Source organism: Myotis nattereri (assembly GCF_964212035.1).
Source record: "Myotis nattereri genome assembly, chromosome: 3".
NCBI classification, from domain to species: Eukaryota; Metazoa; Chordata; class Mammalia; order Chiroptera; family Vespertilionidae; genus Myotis; species Myotis nattereri.
In genome coordinates, this window is record NC_138077.1 from 118,809,272 (window position 1) to 118,825,275 (window position 16,004).

At 41.3% G+C, this 16,004-nt stretch overlaps 1 pseudogene across 1 annotated transcript in view; it reads left to right on the top strand.

Annotated features, from left to right (window-relative positions):
* The first annotated feature begins 13,217 nt into the window (after positions 1-13,217).
* LOC308515463 (large ribosomal subunit protein uL16-like) overlaps positions 13,218-16,004 on the top strand; it is a 30,002-nt pseudogene continuing 27,215 nt past the window's right edge. Inside the window, exon 1 of the transcript in view lies at positions 13,218-13,248. The product of the transcript in view is annotated as a large ribosomal subunit protein uL16-like (transcript). The remainder of the gene's footprint in view (positions 13,249-16,004) is intronic.

Genomic DNA, 16,004 nt, shown 5'->3' on the forward strand with positions numbered 1-16,004 from the left:
TCTTGTCCCAGCATCAAGAAGGGTTCATGATTCTGGAGAAGGCTGTGCATAGATTAAATAGGAGTCCAGAGATGAAGCCTAATTTTGAAAGGCATTTGGGGGTCAGAGGAGCTTAGCTAAAGGAGCTAAGATCCAAGATCTAAGTTCTCAGGTCTCCTCGTCCCAGACCCCATGCTTTTTATTAACACAAGTTGTCCTGAGGCAAGGCAGAGATATATACTTCTGAGGGTCAGGGTTTCTACAGAGTCCATTGTCAGTATGGGGGAATTAGCATACGGCTGTTCAGGTGTTTGGCCAGTGGGAGGCAATAACATGTAGATTAAGATGCCTTTAGCTGTCTGGCAGCCAAGAAATCAATTTAATGTATCCTACTTAGGTTTGGGGAAATGCCATTCAGCCATTCCCAGATGCAGCCCTAATGTCATGCTGGAACTGGTCTCCGGCAGACCTGAAATTCTGAAGTATATCACATGTAATATTTTTCTGTGGTAAAATAACTTTTCAGATACCTTCAGCTAGTTAGTGTGACTTCTACAAATGTATTCCATCTGTCTGGAATTTCATCTTGTACTTTACCTGTGACCCTCACCCCCACAAAAATAAATAAATAAATAAATCCAGTGTGGTTTTTTTTGTTTTTTTTTTTTCTTTTTCTCTAAGGCTTCATTGAGGAATGTTTAGTGTAGAAGAAATTTTTTTTAAAAAAAATATATATTTTATTGATTTTTTACAGAGAGGAAGGGAGAAGGATAAAGAGTTAGAAACATCGATGAGAGAGAAACATTGATTAGCTGCCTCCTGCATGCCCTCCACTGGGGATATGCCCGCAACCAAAGCACATGCCCTTGACCAGAATCGAACCTGGGACCCTTCAGTCCGCAGGCCGATGCTCCATCCACTGAGCCAAACCGGTTAGGGCAGTGTAGAAGAAATTGATTTGAATACTCACATACAATGAACATGTACTGAAAAAGTCAATTATATCAAGGTCAATTAACCAGAATCTTCCATTAATGAGACTTTAACGTATATGGCATTCTGCTTCTTTGAATAAAATGATATTTTGTAAGAAATGCAGATGAAACTGGACACAGTGGGTCTGAGGATGCATGTCATTAGTTGAGTCAAATTAATCAGAGACAGGGTTGAATCATGTATGCACATATTCCACTAATGTTGGCAGTATGGGAGAGCAGCCCTCATCCTGAAAATTCTGCTCTGCCACCTCCTACGAGCTGACTGAATATATAGGGATAGGGAAGAAAGGCTAGGTGGAAAGTGGGGGGCGGGGCAGGATAAAGGCTGCAGAGTCCATGGTCTGTGTGCCTCCTTCCAGGATCTTGAAGTTTGATAACAAGGTAGTTAATTTTCTATGATGTTACAAACCTATCAGCCCTCTCCTAGGACCAGAGAATGGTCAACATTCCTGAGGCATTCTCCTGGAGGAGGTCAGGGTCCAGGCACAGCAACCAAATCAAAATGAGTCCTGTCCTTTGTTCTCAAAATTCATTTTCTTTTCTGAGCAATGGACCCATCAGAGCCCCAAGGTATCTCTTATCTTTTTATAGCTCTGTTTTTCTTCTTGCAGCACATCCTCATTTCCCAGAGTCTATGAGAAAATTTCTTATCTATAGTTAATAAGGTGAATAATCATTAAACATCTATGGTCCTATTTCTATTAGGTTCCCCTCCCCCGCTTCACTGAGAGGTTGGCATTAAGAAAAGGGAATTCAGGATGTGATATGAACTAATACTCGAAGCCCCTGGATATTTGCATCCTCCTGCCCATTCTAAGATCACTGATGATGGATAGTCATTTACTTACTTGTCTGTTTTCTTTTTATTTATTTATTTATTTATTTATTTTTATTTTTATTGATTTCTTGACTGGAGCTGAGCTCCTTACAGATTGGGGCATGTGTCAAGTCCACACTGAGTCAGCCGGCAGCACAGTGCCTGGCTCCAAGTAGGTTTTAGGAAGAATTGATGGTAAAATGATGACCTAGAAGTCACATCTGATTCTCATTCATTAAAAAAAAAGTCAATTCTGGTAGTACCATGTTAATTAAGGTAGGTAGAAACATCATTATAGGGGAAATTGTAAGGAACATAACTATATTGATGGGGGATTTCCAGGGGTCAGTGGGGCCTGACTTCTCTGGGATCTTCCCTCTTTAGATCAACAGCTCTCAGGCATTTTCTACCCTCAGCACCAAGGATGATATCTCCCTCTGGGGAAAACTCATGGCTCATTGTGGTAATGGGTCTCAGTGAACAATGAGGTGTGTTTGCATGTGTGCAGGGGGGTCTCTTTCAGTAAAAGAAAATGGTTAAATGTCCAACATCTTGATTTGAAATGCCTGGGAGTAAACTTCTGCTCTACTAGCTCCTTCTATAGTTTCAGTTAACCTTTCTCTGCCTGTTTGTCCATTGGACAATGGCAGATATGTTACAGGTCAGTGAAAAGCTAGGAAAATTCCAGGGCAGGAAGCATAGGGAAACTGAGATGAGAAAGTTAAAACAAGGCCAAACAGTGTGGGCAATCTGCAGCCAGCTTGTAACTAACAAGCTCTTATCTTCCCCAGACAAGGACACCTAAGAGCAAATAGTTAAAAACCTCCCTAAGGAGAGAATGTAGGAGAGGAGGGGGGGAAAGGGCAGTTTTACTCCCTAAGCAGAGAAGACAGCAGTCTCAAGGCTTGGCAAGATAAAGTTGCCAGGCGCTTCTTATGAATTCTGGGAAGGCCACAACAAAGTAAAGGAAGGGACCTTGAGAACTGATCTTTACCAAGATATTCAGAAGAGGGATTTTGAAGCCTGTAGACAGGAGGGTATATAACGCCTCTGACCCCCACCCAACCTGCTCTTCAGATTAGCCGAGAGCCCCTCTGCGCTTCATAAGCCAGGTGTATAGGTTGCTTGCCTTGCTTCTTCAATAAAGGTGCGTGCTTTAATTGCTTTAATCAATTGGCTTTTCACAACCAGTCAAGGTCTCTCATATAAACTCATTTATGCGATAAGTCAAGGATCAAGCTTGGGGACAGCCCTGTTCCTCTGACTCAGGGGGCTGTCAGATGACACCTCTCTGGTGTCAGTGAGAGGTGACAGTCACAGTAGCAATTGTAAGTACTCCGTAGGGTTGGTGTACAGATTAAGAGATAAAACCTTCCAAAGAGCCTGAGCACACTGCCACGGATTCCCATGTCTATTGGCATGGGGCATTACCTATTTCCTCCTTCACCACCCCTTACTGATTGGGCCACCACCACTGTGCAGCTATAAGTTTTGGGGGCAACGGGGTCTCAGGTGCTTCCATGAGTACATTGTTACTGAACATCTGTCCACATTTTGGCTGGTTCCTTAGTCTGGGTCCTCAAAAGTAGACTTACTGATTTGAAAGTCAGTATCAGTTAAAAAGCTGATTTTTAAAAACTTTGCTCTGATTAATCCTCCAACCAGAAAACCTTGTATTTCTACATCCTTACTGTCTGTATACTTTCCTTATCTCTGAAGTTGAGAGTATTTTATGTGAAAATGTGTAAAAATAATGTCAAATCTAGACACAGAGTCCATTACAAACTCTTGGGGACTATACAGAGTGAGCGCCGCAGACTTGAGGCTGAGCAAGGGACACAGGTGAAGGTGAGTGAGCAGGTGTAGGCTGTACTGGGAGGACCTGACTGATGGCCCTCCCCTTCCTCACCCAGAACAGGAATCTTCTCTGATCCAAACCACTTTCTGACTCTAGGAGTTTTCTTTACTTTCTCTCTTAACTTTATTGTTGGAGCAATTCTTTCAAAGAGAGCTGAGTGTTTCTGCCCTGGAGTCAGACAAAACTCCTAGTTTCCTATGTTCAGATCAATAAAATAGGAAAAAATGATTTAAGAACTATTGACCTCTGTTGTTGTTGGCAGAGATTATTTTCATCTTTTTGTATGTTTGCAGCCATAGGGGTATGGAAAATAAAAAGGGAAAGGTAAAAACTATATTTTTAATCTCACTAGAGTCTCCCTGTTGCAATATTTCATATATGAAATATATATTTGCCTGTTGAGAAAATGCACTATTTCTTCATGAGAGGAATGAAGATGTATGTCTTGTCTTTGTTCCATGCACACCAATCACAGCTCATGTCTTTAATGAGCTCTGGTGGTCAGACACTTTAGAAATGGCTAGCTGCAGGCAACAGATGTTCTCTGAATCCAATCAAACGGCAAGCCAATCAAAGGAGTTTGGTGTTTTCCAAGCTTCCTCAGACTGAGCTGAATTGATAGAATCATGTCCTTCCAAACCCAATAGGCCAGAGTCCTTTATCTCCCAAGGCAAATGCCTAGGGGAACCCAAAAAACCCTTCATAAGGCACCATGTGGCTAATTTATAAATCAGCAACCCCTGATCTGAAGCCCTGTTAGTCAAGTGTAATTATATGTGACTTGGAGGCCCCAGAACATAGTCTTCAGGATGAAATCGGCAGAAAGCCTTCTTTCATAATCAGAAGATGCCATCAGCTCCTTCTTTTTTTGTATCAATGGTTTGATAATCAGGCTTTTTGTTCCAAATAGTGCTCTCATGAAGAAATGGGCCACCAATCATTTTGTTCACTCTCTCATCTCACACTTAATGTTTCCTTGAATATGCAGTTGCCATGAAAAGCCCTTTGTTGGACAAGGAGACAAGTTGCCTGGGGTTTCTGCCTCCCTGAGAAGTCCTAGATTGTGCTGTCAGTGCCTGATGGATGAAGGGCAGAACGGGGTGGATGGGAAAGGACTGAGTCTGCTTTGCAAATCACACAGGATCCTGGAGAAGGAATAGACTGTGGGATCAATCTACTGGTGGAGGTGAGTGAGCAGTACAAGTTCCTCATATTTCAATGAGATTTTTGGTGTTTTATTCATGCTTTCATTAAGCTGGACAGTTTTGAACTTAATACACTATTTATCATTATGCATAGCATATTTGACTTTAAGATTTACCGAGTCCAGTGTAGTTCAATGAATATTTATTGAGTATCTTCAATATGTGCACTGATCTTTAAACTTCCAGACAGGAATTCAATGATGATGAGAATGCAGAACACATTCTCAGGTCGACCTCAGCCCAGGCAGAGGGATAGATTAGTGTGCACGCAAATAACCAGAACCTGAGGCTGATGGAGACAGTCCTCATAAGAGGGAATGAGGATTTGGAAAGAAGTGACATCAGGGCATCAGAAAGCCTTAATGAAGAATCTGGCATTTCAGACAGGACCAAGCAGGTTCTTCTGAGAACAGCATAGGCAAAGGAACAGGGGTGCCAGGTGGGGTTTGTTTGTGGGCATATAAAGAAATGGGTGGGAGAAAGCATGAGAAAGTATGAGGGGGGTGGGGGATGTGATGGAAAGCTCTGTGCTGAGAAGTGTGTGATGAATTCCAGACAGTGAAACCCCATTAAACATTCTTCATCTGGGAAAGTGCCACAGACTCTGTGGGTTTGGTACTGCAGTGCAGCTTCAGGCCCCTCACCATGTCCTGTTTTTGTTTTCTAACATCATCTCATACATTTTATTTATCATTTATTTTATGCTTGTGGGCTCAGGAGCAGCTGGAGGATAACTGACACTGCTCAGGATTAGCATGAGGACGTCCAGCCACCTCCCTGGCTGCTGCCAGCTTCCCCAGGCTTCTCCTCCTTGCACAGGTTGGTGTCTCCATCATTTAACCAGCATGAAGATAACTGAAGGTGATTAATTGAAAATGCATATTCCAGAGACTCTTAAATAGGTGGGTAAAGATAAACATTCTGCTTCCTAAATGAAGCCTCCCCAGTGAGGCTGATGCCTATGGCTCTGACTTACACACACACACAGGCCAGTGACCTACATGTTTAAGACAAGAGGACCTCAGCAGGGGATCCCCTGGCTTCCAGCTTGTTTGTACAAACTCTTTTGGAAGCACTTACCAGGAGAGACTTGGGGAAATATGTGTCTTCCACTTGAAAAAATTAAAGGGGCTAAATCTTTATTTTAATGTCAAAGAAGTACCAATTATCTTACTGCATTACCAGTGATGATACCCTGCCATTTCCACTAGAGTGTGGGAGTTCAACATAAACCAGTTTCTCAGTAGGTCCTGAGACTTCCTGGAGGAGGTGCCCGGGCATCTGCTTTCACCAAGCTTCCTCAGGAGATAGCAGGGAGGAATCATTGACTTTGCCCCTGGTCACTAGGCTTCTTTTCTGAAATATGAGCTGCAGGAAAGACATTCTCTATTCACTGTAGCCTCAGACAGTGTTTAAAACTTGCTATTTCCAAATTGAAAATGTAAATATCTGTAGATCTGTTTTCAGAGCCAATGTATTTACACGTTAAACAAAATGTGAGAAAGGGGCCTCAGTTTGGATGGAGGTATTTGCTCAATTTCAAAGTAACTTGGAAAGTTGAAAAGATGTAATTTCCTAATGTTTGTATATAAAAATAATTTATTTTCCTTTGTTTCTGTGTATTCCTCTTTCCATTTCTTGCAAAGTATACAGATAGATGACTCTGGAAAAACTAAAATATGTCAACTGAGAATTTGTCCTACTGAAAAAGAGAGGAGAAATGTGGAAATGCTGTATATATTTTATGGAAAGTCATTACAGAAGATGGCTTGAAGTATAGCAATAAGCTTTCAGATAAAGTTTGGTGTTGATGTTTGAAGTTTGTTTTACATGTGAGAAACTTTAAATTGTGTTGGCAGATATTTGCCTTCCCTCTATAAAACCATCTTTATAGCTGGGACGCACTGTTTCCTCAGGTCTGTACCCTGCTGCAGTGTTTGCTCTTTAAAGTCATGCCCATTTACATTTTTATTAAGTTTCTAACCCATATTTTAAAGCTATAAGGTTTGTTTTGATATTATGGAGCTTTAAAGGGTCCTCATGCTATTCCTGAGCAGTCAGTCATCCTCCTGCAGCTCTGAGGCCACAAGGATGAAAGAAACGAGAAACAAATATATGAGACAATGTTGGAAGATAAAAGCCGGACATGGTGAGGGGCCTGAAGCTGCACTTCCACAGACTCTGCGGCACTTCTCGGTGACTATACAGTATTAATATTGATGTCTTAGAGTGGTTTAAGATCATTATAGATATTGTTTATATTTAAACTATCAAAAATATTTTTAGAGCTCCTACCATATATATATCCCTGTCCTCAGTGCTGGTCATCAACAGAAGTTGAAGAAATAGTGCCTGCCTTTAAGGATATTATACTCTATTTGGTGATACAAGAAAGAAAATAAAAGGTCCCTCAAATATAATATCAGTGACAAGAACAGGGTGGGGTGGGACGAGACTGGACTGCAAGAAGCCCTGTGGAGGATGGCACTGGCAGTGCTGGGCAAGGCAGGTTGGGAGCTGGGTCTGCCCCTTAATATTCATTTCTGTCATCTTTTCCTCACATTACTTCCACTTTTATTATTTTAATTTAAAACTTAGAATATTGAATACATTTATGTTTCAAAATTTGAAAGATACAAAATTATGTTTACATAATTACCATTCAAAAAATAAAATACTTAGGTATAAATCTAACAAAATATATGCAATATCTACACTGAGTGACCAGATTATTATGACCACCTGACATTTGTAGGCAAATTAGCTATAATTTCACGCTGAAGTTGCTAGAGGGCCAGACCATTATAAATAGGGAAGCAGGTTGTTTACCACGACAGTAGAAGTGTTGTTGTTTTTTTCTGAAGATATGGGTAAACACCATTTAACAGCTTTTGAACATGGGATATATTTGAACGTGAGTGGCTAGATTATTATGACCACCTGACATTTGTAGGCAAATTAGCCGTACACTGCATGGTATGGGATATGGAAGCCGAAGGCCTGTTCAAGTACCTTTGCTGTCTGCAGTTACCAAGATAAAATGTCTCCAATTTGCACAGGAACACAAGAATTGGACAGCTGAGCATTGGAAAAAAGTCATGTGGTCTGATGAATCACGTTTTCGGTTGCATCATGCAGATGGCAGAGTGAGAATTTGGCGGAAAGCATGAAAGCATGCACTCCACATGCATGAGTACAACCCCTCAAGCTGGCGAGGGCAGTGTTATAGTTTGTGGCATGTTTTCCTGGCATAATTTGGGCCCTTTAATTCGTGTGGAACAACGTCTGAATAACACAATGTACCTAAGTAGCCTTGCTGATCAAGTTCATCCTATCATTTTGATTGCGTATCCCAATGGACATGGCTTCTTCCAACAAGACAATGTGCCATGCCACAGTGCTCGTATTGTGCAGGAGTGGTTTCAAGAACATGAGGGAGACTTTACCTTGCTTAGGTGGCCCCCACAATCACCGGATCTCAATCCAATTGAGCATTTGTGGGATGAAGTTAAAAGAGCCATCAGGCAGCTGGTTTCACAACCACCAAATCTCACAGAACTGGACAGTGCTATTCATCAGGCATGGTGTCAGATTCCTTGCATCACCTTTCAACATCTTGTGGAGTCAATGCCAAGAAGAACCGCCGCAGTATTGAAGGCAAAAGGTGGTCCAACGAAGTACTGATGGGATGGTCATAACAATCTGGCCACTCACATTCAAATATATCCCACGTTGAAAGGCTGTTAAATCGCGTTGTTTACCCATATCTTTAGAAAAAAAATCACTTTTACTGTCGTGATAAACAACCTGCTTCCCTATTTATAATGGTATGGCCCTCTAGCAATTTCAGCACAAAATTATAGCTAATTTGCTTACAAACGTCAGGTGGTCTTAATAATCTGGACACTCAGTGTATATGAGGAGGACTACAACACTATGATGGATGAAAATCAAAGAAGAACTAAGTAAATGGATATTTGATGTTTATGATTAGGAAAACTCAATATTGTTAAGATGACTCCAATCATCTATAGATTCAATGAGATCTCCATCAAAATAGCAGCAAATTATTTTATGGATATCAAAAACCTGATTTTATTTTTATAAAATATATTTTATTGATTTTTTACAGAGAGGAAGGGAGAGAAATAGAGAGTTAGAAATACCGATGAGAGAGAAACATTGAGCAGCTGCCTCCTGCATACCCCCTACTGGGGTTGTGCCCGCAACCAAGGTACATGACCAGAATCGAACCCGGGACCCTTGAGTCCGCAGGCTGACGCTCTATCCACTGAGCCAAACCAGTTAGGGCTCAAAAAACTGATTTTAAAGTTTATATGAAGAGGCAAAGACCCAGAAGAGCCAATATAATATTGAAGGAGAAAGAGAAGGAGAACAAAGTTGGAAGTACTGACACAATCCAACTCCTAGAGTTACCATAAAGCTACAGCAATTGAAGCTGTATTGGTGAGAGGATATACAAACCCTAAACCTAACCCTAACCCTAAGATCTATAGAACAGAATGGAGAGCTCAGATATAGACACCCATAAATATTGTCAACTGATCTTTAACAAGGGAACAAAGGAAATACAATGGAGCAAAGAAAGTGTTTTCAACAAATGGTCCTGGAACAACTGGACATCCATCTGCAAAAAAAAAAAAAGTTAGTCCAGACACAGAGATTACATACTTCAGAAAAATCAACTCAATAGAGACCACAGACCTAAATGGAAAATGGACAACTATAAAACTCCTAGAATATAGCATAGGAGAAAATCTAGAATGTTTGCATCTCTGTTCATCAGAGATATTGGCCTGCATTTTCCTTTTCTTTGGCATCTTTGTCTAGTTTTGGGAATGAGGTAATGCTGGCCTGGTAAAATGAGCTTGTAAGAGTTCCACCCTCTTCTTTCTTGCTGGAAGATATGAGAAAGATTGGTGTTAATTTCTCTTTTAGTATTTGGTAGACCAGGGAAGCAGTCTAGCCCTGGACTTTTGTTTGTGGGAGGTTTTGATTACATTTTTAATCTCCTAACAAGTTTTCAGTCTGTTCAATTTATCTATTAAACATGACCCGTCTTGGAAGATTGTATGCTTCCAGGAATTTATCCATTTCCTCCAGGTTGTCCAATTTGTTAGTGTAAAATTATTTATAGTAGTCTTTGTATTTCTGTGGTATAATTGTAACATCTCCCCTTTCATTTGTAATTTTATTTGAGTCCTATCTTTTTCCTCTTGGTGAGCCTAGGTCAGGGGTGGGCAACCTTTTTGTGAGTGCATGCCAAAACCAGCAAAATCTCTGACTCAAAATTCTTCTGCGTGCCAACCCTAATTTTTTTTTTAATTAAATCTTTATTGTTCAGATTATTACATTTGTTCCTCTTTTTTCCCCCCATAACTCCCCTCCTCCCAGTTCCTACCCCACCCTCGGCCTCACTCCCCACCCACTGTCCTCATCCATATGTGCACGATTTTTGTCCAGTCTCTTCCCGCATCTCCCACACCACTTTCCCCCCCAAGAATAGTCAGTCCATTCCCTTTCTATGTCCCTGATTCTATTATAATCACCAGTTCATTCTGTTCATCAGATTATTTATTCACTTGATTCTTAGATTCACTTGTTGATAGATGCATATTTGTTGTTCATAATTTGTATCTTTACCTTTTTCTTCTTCTTCCTCATCTTAAAGGATACCTTTCAGCATTTCATATAATCCTGGTTTGGTGGTGATGAACTCCTTTAGCTTTTCTTATCTGTGAAGCTCTTTATCTGACCTTCAATTCTGAATGATAGCTTTGCTGGATAAAGTAATCTTGGTTGTAGGTTCTTGGTATTCATCACTTTGAATATTTCTTGCCACTCCCTTCTGGCCTGCAAAGTTTCTGTTGAGAAATCAGCTGACAGTCGTATGGGTACTCCCTTGTAGGTAACTGAGTTTCTTTCTCTTGCTGCTTTTAAGATTCTCTCTTTGTCTTTTGCTCTTGGCATTTTAATGATGATGTGTCTTGGTGTGGTCCTCTTTGGATTCCTTTTGTTTGGGGTTCTCTGCGCTTCCTGGACTTATAAGTCTATTTCTTTCACTGGGTAGGGGAAGTTTTCTGTCATTATTTCTTCAAATAGGTTTTCAATATCTTGCTCTCTCTCATCTTCTGGCACCCCTATAATTCAGATGTTGGTACGCTTGAAGCTGTCCCAGAGGCTCCTTACACTATCTTCGTATTTTCGGATTCTTTTTTTCATTTTGCTTTTCCGGTTGGGTGTTTTTTGCTTCTTCGCATTTCAAATCTTTGACTTGATTCTTGTGATCCTCTGGTCTGCTGTTGGGAGTCTGTATAGTATTCTTTATTTCAGTCAGTGTATGCTTAATTTCTAGTTGGTTCTTTATCATAACATCGAGGGTCTCATTAGATTTCTTGTAGATCTCATTAAGTTTATCTGCGGCTTCTAGACAGTTCTTGAGAGACCTTTAAAGTGTGGTTCTGAACTCTATATCTTCCATTGACAATTTTTTCCTATATCTTTGTCTCCGCATTTTTTTTTTATGCTTTCTTGGTGCAACCCCTAGTGGTCTTTGTGCGCAGTCTTGTTGTAGTTAAGCCTTGATTGTTGTAGTTAATACTGGGGGGATTTGACCTCCAGGCCAACTGGCTGTGAGAGTCAGCTGTGTCTGCAGTGGGAGAACTTCTGTCCTCTGGGGAGGTGCTAATCTAGCCTTTGCCTGAGGCTATCCAGCAAATGGCTCTGTGCAGGGCTTGGGCAGGGCAGGTCGCACGGGATCAATAGGGTGGGCAGAGCGAGCAGTTATGGCTGCTCTCAGTCCCTTCCCCAGAGGCTCTGCCTCTCAAAGTCCCAGCAACCGCTGCAAACCTCGGAGAGAAAGTTGCCCTCACGTTCCAACCGATGCCAGACAGTCCCGCTTCTCCTGTTTGAGTCTGGGTCCCTAGAGACTCACCCAGAACTGGAGCTCAGGGCCTGAGCCTTCCTTCCAATTGAAAATGACAACCGCGCCCTTAGCCGCCAGCCCTCTCCCCGCACACCTCCGCACCTTTGTATTTTCCGCACTGCGGCTCCTCTGAGTCTTGGTATGCTGTTCTCTTTCCTTCTAGTTGTGGAATTTCCACTCAGCCAGCTTTCCTGTGGTTCTGGGTGATGTCCATTCCGTCTTTTAGTTGTATTTTTGAAGTGGTTGTGCGAGGCAGCATTCTCCGGTGTTTACCTATGCCGCCATCTTGGTTCTCCCCTAATTTTTTGAGAACATGTTGCGCCTACTTGATATCTCTTAAGGTGTACATATACAAAGAACCTTGAAGAAATAATAAAATTCATTCGCGCGACAAAAACACAGTGTATGATGATGAAAAATACATTTATTTTTTAATGTATACATGTACACTGATAGTCAGACAGAAAACTTTATGACTCTGCTTGATATTATCAGTGGGACTGTTGCTGCTGCATCACTGATGACAGAGATTTTACATCAGGTTTATATTTTGTGACCTTCAGAGATATGCACGAGCTACTACTTTCATCCGTCAGGCTATTACTATTATGAGACTTAACAAAATTCATCAATGAGAACAAAGATTCACAATTATAAATGGAAGATTATAAGAGAAGGTTTTGAGTGCCAGCAAAAGTTACTGGTGTGCCACATTTGGCATGCATGCCAGGGGTTGCCCACCCCTGGCCTAGGTAAAGATTGGTTATTTTTAATCTTTTCAAAGAACCAGAGAGAGTGGGAAGGCAGTGCCTGCCCCCTGAGGTCTCAGGTCTGGGTGAGTCAGCCCCTACATGGCTGTTGAATTAGAATGGCACCCCTCAGGCCACACCCTGGTGATTAATTAAAAGGCTTCCTTCACAGAAACATAGGGCTCTTGGGTCTGTTGCCTCTGGCTGTGCCCTGGGGGTAGCAGCCCTTTAAGAACTCTCTCCATTATTTACAGTCCTGTGAGACCCTTGAGCCCAAATCCCACTGGCTGCATAGCCAGGCCATGTAGTGTCCCCTGACAGCAGTTGCAAAAATTAGGGTGCCAGACGGGTAAGGGCTCTTTTCTGGGACCAGGAACTCAAGCCTCCCTGACCTCCAGAGCCAGGAGCGGGATCAAGAGCCTCCCCTCCCACCACGCCCAGGTGCAGTCCCAAAGATCATGGCACCAGCTGGTGCAAAGCTCTCTTCCAGAGATTCCAGTGCTCCTAGGCGTGGCAAGGGGAGCAGCAGAGACAGTGCCCATAAGCCTCCATCTCCAGAGTGGTTCCAGCAGGCTCCCAGATGCGGATGCTAAACTAGGTGCCCATCCTGGAGGCTCTGCCTTCCTAATGAGCAGGTGAGCCTCCTTCGCTTTAAGTCTGGGCCTATGGCTGTCTCTGAGAAGCACCCTGGGCCAGGTGAGCCTGAGTTGCAGGCACTTTAAAGGCAGTTTCTCAGGTCAGGAGAGGCTTCTCAGGGCTCTTCTCTCAAGTGTGTGCCCGATGTGGGGTTCCAACCCTCTGCTCCTCAGGGTCAGGTCAGGTTTTGAGTTCCTTCTCGATTTGGGGGCACTACACCAGGGGTAGTGTTTATGGCAAGATTGTGGCCCAGTCTTTTCTACCACCTTTGATGTTGTTTCCTTCTTGTTTGTCCAATGTGTAGTTGTCACTCTGCCATCCTGAGTTTTTTTGTGTGTGTGTTTTTTATTTTTTCAGCGCAAATGTTCCTATACCTGTGGACTAAGTGTATCCTGGAAGGAACTGAGTGTTGAGTGAGTGCAGGATCTTCCTGTGGCACCATCCTGAACTGGAACTCTACAAAGACTATTCTTTTTTTTTAAATATATTTTTTATTGATTTCAGAGAGGAAGGAAGAGGGAGAGAGATACAAACATTAGTGATGAGAGAGAATCATTGATTGACCTCCCTCGCACCACCCCCATTGGGGATCTAGCCCCCAATCCTAGCATGTGCCCTGACAGGGAATCAAGCTTCCACCTCCTGGTTCATGGGTTGTTTCTCAACCGATGAACCTATATGGCGGGCCAAAAACTATTCTTATTTGAATTATGTGCAACTATATCAAGAAAGACTATTTTGTTGTTTTTACAGTTTTTTTCTAAATGGATCAGATGGTGTTACTACCTTCAGGAAATTCACAGTTGTCTACTTTAAAAATAAATCTAAACTCCTATGTAGGATCTGATGCTCACTCCCTTTCCTGCCTCCTTTCTGAAGTGTCTCCCAACTGCAGCGTCTGTCTTTTAATCATCTCTCTTTCACTGATTTTGACTACACCGATCCTTTGCAAGGTCTATCATTTAGCCATCTGAAATGCCTTCTGCCAACAACCCACTTTTCTACAGCCCCAAAAAGGGACCTTTAAACTATCATTGAAATGCCACCTTATCTGTGGAGATTTTTCTGAACACTTCAAGCAGAATCCAATGCCTTTTTCTCTGCTTTGTACCTCTGCTTACATGAATGTAATTTTCCTTGTGTATTGTGGATAATTCTTCAAATGTTTGTATTGTGGGTAGTTCTTTAAATGTTTGTTTTTCAAGGTAGGCTCTGGGTTTACTATTTATATTCCTTCCTGTGCTATCATGGGGTCTGGTGTAAACACAGAAAATATATGAATTGAAATAAAGTTGTATAGCCATGGTTTCCTTGCTTCTTCTTCCTTGACCTGCTGTACTATTTGGCCTGTATTGGTTAAGGTTCTGCCCTCCCAAGTTAGTACTTAGAGAAGCAAGGACTCAGGAGAGCTCTGGCTGGAGAAAACCCTGCCTTAACAGCAGATTCACCTTTACCTTTTTTTAAAAAAATATTTTTATTGATTTCAGAGAGGAAGAGAGAGATAGAAACATCAATGATGAAAGAGAATCATTGATTGGCTGCCTCCTGAACATTGGACCAAGCTCTCAACCCAGGCATGTGCCCTTGATTGGAATTGAACCCGCGACCCTTTGGTCTGCAGGCTGATGCTCTATCCACTGAGCCAACCTGGCTAGGGCCAAATTCACCTTTCACTTATGGGATGACTTGTGTCCCTTTGTTATTAATCATATGCTAATTATTTTCAATTCCTAACCCACTGTGAGTCAGTTACTTTCCCTTAAACTTCAACTTCGCCTGCCTAAAAATCTCACTGCTGTTCATGCTGACCACTGACACACAAATATTTCTTACTTTCTAGATTTTGAATCCTTTCTGCATCTTGGTATATATATATATATATATATATATATATATATATATATTTTATATATATATATTTATATATATATATACTTTCTCATTACTACATGCCTCTTCTAGTTTGAAAATGGGCATGGTCTCTCCAAAGTGACAGGGAAGCAAACTGGAAGGAAAGAGATGATAAACACATGCATCTCCACTTAGTAATATCAAAACACACACTTTCAGAGGCTGTGAAAAATATTTAGGCAAGCACATAGTTAAGAGGAAACTTTTTAACATATTTAAAAATGTATATTGTATAACTAACTCAGGTAAATATTTAGAGAATTTTTTTAAAATTTCTTTTCTAAGTTGGATATTGTAATTTTTTTTAAACAAAAGGAAGACAAAAATTAATTTTATAGACATCTACTTTCAAATGGAATCTGAGCAGAAGCCTGGATGCAGTCTTTCCCAAATCCCATGAAAATACTTGGATATTTAAATAAGATAAATAAGAAAAACCAAAATCTTACTTCACATGTTAAATAGCATATAGAATATACGCTATATTCCCTAAGTACACAGTTTATGGCAAGTCTTTTAAGTCTTTTCTGCCTTCCAGTTAAGAAATCATAGCTTTTATACAAACTGAAGTCAGTTGCTTCTTTATGAGTGGATGTTGGTGTCAAAATGTTTTTCTTGCTCTCCTTGCAGAAAACTAACCTTCATGGCCCCCACCTTTGCTGCTCCCCATGCTAAATACTTTCTGTATTCAGAGGACACAATCCAGGAAAACAACTGGGTTAGAGCTGTGGTAGGATTCTGATTTTGGAGAGGTATAATTTCAATATGAGAAACATAATATGGAGAAGTGGAGACAAAGAAAAGAACCCTGGTAGTAATCTGTATTTTGAAGAACTTACTGCACAAGATGTGACAGAACCAGTAGAGGGCTTCAGGGAGATACTTTAATCCCAACTAATGCATGG